Source organism: Oncorhynchus gorbuscha, linkage group LG13 (assembly GCF_021184085.1).
Source record: "Oncorhynchus gorbuscha isolate QuinsamMale2020 ecotype Even-year linkage group LG13, OgorEven_v1.0, whole genome shotgun sequence".
NCBI lineage: Eukaryota > Metazoa > Chordata > Actinopteri > Salmoniformes > Salmonidae > Oncorhynchus > Oncorhynchus gorbuscha.
In genome coordinates, this window is record NC_060185.1 from 7,047,325 (window position 1) to 7,054,260 (window position 6,936).

Genomic DNA, 6,936 nt, shown 5'->3' on the forward strand with positions numbered 1-6,936 from the left:
AGGGAACACCAACACACAAGGGAACATACGGAACAGAAAGAGAGAGAGAGAGAGAGAGAGAGAGAGAGAGAGAGAGAGAGAGAGAGACAGACAGAGAGAGAGACAGAGAGAGAGAGACAGAGACAGTGTGTGTGTGTGTGTGTGTGTGCGTGTGTGTGTGTGTGTGTGTGTGTAAAGTGGTGGAAGTCATTGAGTATTGCAAGACGTCAGGTCTAATTTAACAAACCACTGATCAATACCGTCTAATTTAACAAACCACTGATCAATCCCGTCCTGTGTGTTGTTGTATCTGAGTTGGAACCTATTACCTCGACTGTCTTGTATCCCAGAGTACCCTGTCTTGTATATCCCAGAGTACCCTGTCTTGTATCCCAGAGTACCCTGTCTTGTATCCCAGAGTACCCTGTCTTGTATATCCCAGAGTACCCTGTCTTGTATATCCCAGAGTACCCTGTCTTGTATATCCCAGAGTACCCTGTCTTGTATATCCCAGAGTACCCTGTCTTGTATATCCCAGAGTACCCTGTCTTGTATCCCAGAGTACCCTGTCTTGTATATCCCAGAGTACCCTGTCTTGTATATCCCAGAGTACCCTGTCTTGTATATCCCAGAGTACCCTGTCTTGTATATCCCAGAGTACCCTGTCTTGTGTACATTTATATTTACATTTAAGTCATTTAGCAGACGCTCTTATCCAGAGCGACTTACAAATTGGTGCATTCACCTTATGACATCCAGTGGAACAGTCACTTTGCAATAGTGCATCTAAATCTTAAACGGGGGGGGGCGGTGAGAGGGATTACTTATCCTATCCTAGGTATTCCTTAAAGAGGTGGGGTTTCAGGTGTCTCCGGAAGGTGGTGATTGACTCCGCTGTCCTGGCGTCGTGAGGGAGTTTGTTCCACCATTGGGGGGCCAGAGCAGCGAACAGTTTTGACTGGGCTGAGCGGGAGCTGTACTTCCTCAGTGGTAGGGAGGCGAGCAGGCCAGAGGTGGATGAACGCAGTGCCCTTGTTTGGGTGTAGGGCCTGATCAGAGCCTGGAGGTACTGAGGTGCCGTTCCCCTCACAGCTCCGTAGGCAAGCACCATGGTCTTGTAGCGGATGCGAGCTTCAACTGGAAGCCAGTGGAGAGAACGGAGGAGCGAGGTGACGTGAGAGAACTTGGGAAGGTTGAACACCAGACGGGCTGCGGCGTTCTGGATGAGTTGAAGGGGTTTAATGGCACAGGCAGGGAGCCCAGCCAACAGCGAGTTGTATCCCAGAGTACCCTGTCTTGTATATCCCAGAGTTCCCTGTCTTGTATATCCCAGAGTACCCTGTCTTGTATATCCCAGAGTACCCTGTCTTGTATATCCCAGAGTACCCTGTCTTGTATATCCCAGAGTACCCTGTCTTGTATATCCCAGAGTACCCTGTCTTGTATATCCCAGAGTACCCTGTCTTGTATATCCCAGAGTACCCTGTCTTGTATATCCCAGAGTACCCTGTCTTGTATCCCAGAGTACCCTGTCTTGTATCCCAGAGTACCCTGTCTTGTATCCCAGAGTACCCTGTCTTGTATCCCAGAGTACCCTGTCTTGTATCCCAGAGTACCCTGTCTTGTATCCCAGAATACCCTGTCTTGTATATCCCAGAGTACCCTGTCTTGTATATCCCAGAGTACCCTGTCTTGTATCCCAGAGTACCCTGTCTTGTATATCTGATCTTTTATTAAACTACCACCTTTTCTAATTATTCAGACAAGTAAATAAAACCTTGAATGAATCATTTGTGGCATTGAAGTCATTAATGGTTAATGATAGATTCGAGGGGTTCTTAATGCTTAATGGTTCATTTGGATCGTATAACCAACTTAATCAAAGAAAATCAGATCAATTAATTATTCCATTAATAAATCAGTAAATGATCTTCAATCATTTCCCTCTTATCCAGTCTGTCCCCATATACATTTCAAATGGATGGGGCACTATATCCACATAGGAGTTAAATTAGTAGAGCAACAAATATAGATTTGTTTTACAAGTCTAGCCTCAACATGTGTTAATGAGCCAGAAACAACACTATTGGTCAAAATATTTTTTCCACCACCAATGATATGTTACGGTATTCTGTGGGGTGGAATGATAGTACAATTTAATAAACAAACATTCTATCCCCTCCCCACAACATTTTCCCACAATGCACCATCATTTACAGTATGCTGCAGTAAAACATTTCACTGTTGATATTACTCCAAATTACCATATCAATTTATTTTCTGTGACAGTGTCACTCACTCACTCACTCACTCACTCACTCACTCACTCACTCACTCACTCACTCACTCACCACTCACTCACTCACTCACTCACTCACTCACTCACTTTCACTCTAATCACTGCTCAGCACCCAGCGTTACATGTAATCCAGATGACATTAGTCCCTGACTCTATTCCATTAGCACCACACTGGGAGGTAGGAAGGTATCTATTGACCTCCATATAATGAATAGGTCTGACATTAACATTTTACACACCCTGACTGTGGTGCTCCTCACATGCCACGAAACGACCTATGGAAAGGCCCCGTCTTAAACACGCCACCTTGGTTTCCCCTGCCCCCTCATTGCATGGGCTGAACTCCAACCCTGTGTTGTCGTTAGAAGGGGGGACTAGAGAGATGTTTTCTGGGAAATAGAACACCAGTGTGGCAGACAGACTTAAAATGTCACCTTATTGATGTCATCTTAACAGCTGTCTCAAAACGTCCATAGATCGGAAAGATGGTGCCGATAGAGATGGCTGTTTCGCTTCAAGTCCTTAGGAAACTGTGCAGTACTTGGTTTTTTGAGAAACGTAAACTTGGGTGCAGGAGGGGAGGGTGCCGGAGGGGAGGGTGCCGGAGGAGAGGGTGCCGGAGGAGAGGGTGCCGGAGGAGAGGGTGCCGGAGGAGAGGGTGCCGGAGGGGAGGGTGCCGGAGGGAGGGTGCCGGAGGGGAGGGTGCCGGAGGGGAGGGTGCCGGAGGGGAGGGTGCCGGAGGAGAGGGTGCGGAGGAGAGGGTGCCGGAGGGGAGGGTGCCGGAGGGAGGGTGCCGGAGGGGAGGGTGCCGGAGGAGGGTGCCGGAGGAGAGGGTGCCGGAGGGGAGGGTGCCGGAGGGAGGGTGCCGGAGAGAGGGTGCCGGAGGAGAGGGTGCCGGAGGAGAGGGTGCCGGAGGAGAGGGTGCCGGAGGGGAGGGTGCCGGAGGGGAGGGTGCCGGAGGGGAGGGTGCCGGAGGGGAGGGTGCCGGAGGGGAGGGTGCCGGAGGGGAGGGTGCCGGAGGAGGGTGCCGGAGGGGAGGGTGCCGGAGGGGAGGGTGCCGGAGGGGAGGGTGCCGGAGGGGAGGGTGCCGGAGGAGAGGGTGCCAGAGGAGAGCGTGCCAGAGCGGTCTTCTAGTGAGGCTTCGGATGTGGACACACCACCCACCGCTTCCCAGTATATTATTATTACTCGCTAATGTCCAGTCCCTAGTTAACGAAATCAGGGCAAAAGTTGCTTTCAAAAGAGATCTAAGGGATTGTAACATACTCTGTTTTACGGTGACATGGCGAGCTTGGGACAAGCTGTCGGAGTCCGTTCAGCCAACGGGGTTTTCAGCGCATCGCGCCGACAGGAACAAACAACTCTCTGGTAAGAAGAAGGGCGGGGTGTATGTTTCATGATTAGCGACTCATGGTGTAATTGTAACCACATACATGAACTCAAGTCCTTTTGTTCACCTGACCTAGAATTCCTCACAATCAATCAATCAATCAAGCGGATACCAAGACGGCCATCAATGAAGTTCACTGGACTTTATGCAAACTGGAAACCATATATCCTGAGGCTGCATTTATTGTAGCTGGGGATTTTAGCAGAATTAATCTGAGAACAAGGCTACCTAAATTCTATCAGCATATCGATTGCAGTACACGAGCAAGTAACACACTCAACCACTGCCACTCCACGATGCATATAGGGCCCTCCCCCTCCCTCCCTTTGGAGAATCTGACCAATCAGATTCCACGCTTCAAGAATGAAGCTTCCACCAACAGACTTGATATCATTGGCCACTTTAATAAATGGAACACCAGTCACTTTATAATGCCACTTTAAGTGTGTTTACATATCTCACATTACTCATCTCATATGTATATACTGTATACTGTATCCTTCACTATCTATTCTTTACTATCTAATGCATCTTAGCCTCTCTGTCACTGCTCATCCATATATTTTATACTTATATATTCTCATCCTTTACTAGATTGTGTGTATTGTATATGTGACCAATAACATCTGCTAACCATGTGGTCCTGTGTAGCTCAGTTGGTAGAGCATGGCGCTTGTAACGCCAGGGTAGTGGGTTCGATCCCCGGGACCACCCATACGTAGAATGTATGCACACATGACTGTAAGTCGCTTTGGATAAAAGCATCTGCTAAATGGCATATATTATTATTATATTATGTGTATGTGACCAATAACATCTGCTAACCATGTGTATGTGACCAATAACATCTGCTAACCATGTGTATGTGACCAATAACATCTGCTAACCATGTGTATGTGACCAATAACATCTGCTAACCATGTGTATGTGACCAATAACATCTGCTAACCATGTGTATGTGACCAATAACATCTGCTAACCATGTGTATGTGACCAATAACATCTGCTAACCATGTGTATGTGACCAATAACTTCTGCTAACCATGTGTATGTGACCAATAACATTTCCTCCTGTGACAAGTCCTCCTCCTCTTCCTTCTCCTCATCTAGCTAACGGAGGCCCGTTCTCCCTGCTTGTTCTCCTTAGGCCCGACTCCATCATCAGATCCGCTAACTCATTAGAAGTCATTTAAGTCTGGCTATGGAATTAAATATTAACTTAGGGATGAATGATTCATTTGTAAAAAAATATTCTTCATCAATGGGGTGTGTCGTTAATATAGTGTAGTGACATCACACCTCTGTCCCCCATGGAGGTTTGGGTAACAGTAATATAGTGTAGTGACATCACACCTCTGTCCTCCATGGAGGTTTGGGTAACAGTAATATAGTGTAGTGACATCACACCTCTGTCCTCCATGGAGGTTTGGGTAACAGTAATATAGTGTAATGACATCACACCTCTGTCCTCCATGGAGGTTTGGGTAACAGTAATATAGTGTAGTGACATCACACCTCTGTCCTCCATGGAGGTTTGGGTAACAGTAATATAGTGTAGTGACATCACACCTCTGTCCTCCATGGAGGTTTGGGTAACAGTAATATAGTGTAGCTGTAAGGTAACAGTATAGGGTATAGGGTAGCTGTAAGGTAACAGTATAGGGTATAGGGTACAGGGTAGCTGTAAGGTAACAGTATAGGGTTTAGGGTACAGGGTAGCTGTAAGGTAACAGTAAAGTGACTCACTCTCGTCGGGGTTGGGTGCAGCCAGGATGGCACTGTGTTTCCTCTTCACCTCCTCCACCTTCTCAGCCAGGGACTCAATGAAGACACGGATCTCCTCCACCTACAGAGGGAGGAGAGAGAGAAGGAGAGAGAGAGACAGAGGCCGAGAGAGAGAGAGCGAGAGAGCGAGAGAGCGAGAGAGCGAGAGAGAGAGAGAGAGAGAGAGCGAGAGAGACGAGAGAGCGAGAGCGCGAACAGAGAGAGAGACAGAGAGCGAGAGAGCGAGAGAGCGAGAGAGCGAGAGAGAGAGAGAGCGAGAGAGCGAGAGAGCGAGAGAGCGAGACAGAGAGAGAGAGAGAGAGAGAGAGAGAGAGAGAGAGAGAGAGAGAGAGAGAGCGAGAGCGAGAGACGAGAGAGAGCGAGAGAGCGAGAGAGAGAGACAGAGAGAGAGAGACAGAGAGAGAGAGAGCGAGAGAGAGAGAGAGAGCGAGAGAGCGAGAGAGCGAGAGAGACAGAGAGACGAGAGAGCGAGAGAGCGAGACAGAGCGAGAGAGAGCGAGAGAGCGAGAGAGAGAGAGAGAGAGCAGAGAGAGACAGAGAGAGAGACAGACAGACAGACAGACAGACAGACAGACAGACAGACAGACAGACAGACAGACAGACAGACAGACAGACAGACAGACAGACAGACAGACAGACAGACAGACAGACAGACAGACAGACAGACAGACAGACAGACAGACAGACAGACAGACAGACAGACAGACAGACAGACAGACAGACAGACAGACAGACAGACAGACAGACAGACAGACAGACAGACAGACAGACAGACAGACAGACAGACAGACAGACAGACAGACAGACAGACAGACAGACAGACAGAGAGAGACAGAGAGAGACAGAGAGAGACAGAGAGAGACAGAGAGAGACAGAGAGAGACAGAGAGAGAGAGAGAGACAGAGAGAGACAGAGAGAGATAACGGAAAAGGTGAGAGGAGGAGAGCACAGATTCCAGAAGGTAACAAGGTGATGATGTTGTGGCTGTTATGGAAGTGAACTGTGTGTGTGGGTGGGTTTCTACTGTGTTATTGACTGTACATTTGTTTATTCCATGTGTAACTCTGTGTTGTTGTATGTGTCGAACTGCTATGCTTTATCTTGGCCAGGTCACAGTTGTAAATGAGAACTTGTTCTCAGCTGGCCTACCTGCTTAAATAAAAATAAAATAAATAATATTGCGGATAGATTGTTGCTTCCATCAATATAATTTTATGCATCATTTCCAACCCCCCATATATTTTTGTGGGGTAAACACACACACACACGTTCAAAAGTTGAGTTACTTAAAGTTGAGTTGGAGTTACTTAAAAATGTCCTATTTTTTTAATAAAAGCAACATTTTTGTCCATTTAAAATGACATCAAATTGATCAGAAATACAGTGTAGACATTGTTAATGTTGTAAATGACTATTGTAGCTGGAAACGGCAGATTTTTTTATGGAATATCTACAGTTGGAGTTGAAAGTCTACATACATTTA

General features: G+C 47.3%; 1 protein-coding gene across 1 annotated transcript in view; it reads right to left on the reverse strand.

Moving 5' to 3' along the window:
- LOC123992476 (syntaxin-1A) overlaps positions 1–5,510 on the reverse strand; it is a 122,815-nt gene extending 117,305 nt beyond the window's left edge. The window contains exon 1 of the mRNA XM_046293639.1: positions 5,415–5,510. The gene's annotated coding sequence lies outside the window, so the exon portion shown is untranslated. The remainder of the gene's footprint in view (positions 1–5,414) is intronic.
- Between the last annotated feature and the right edge of the window lie 1,426 nt (positions 5,511–6,936).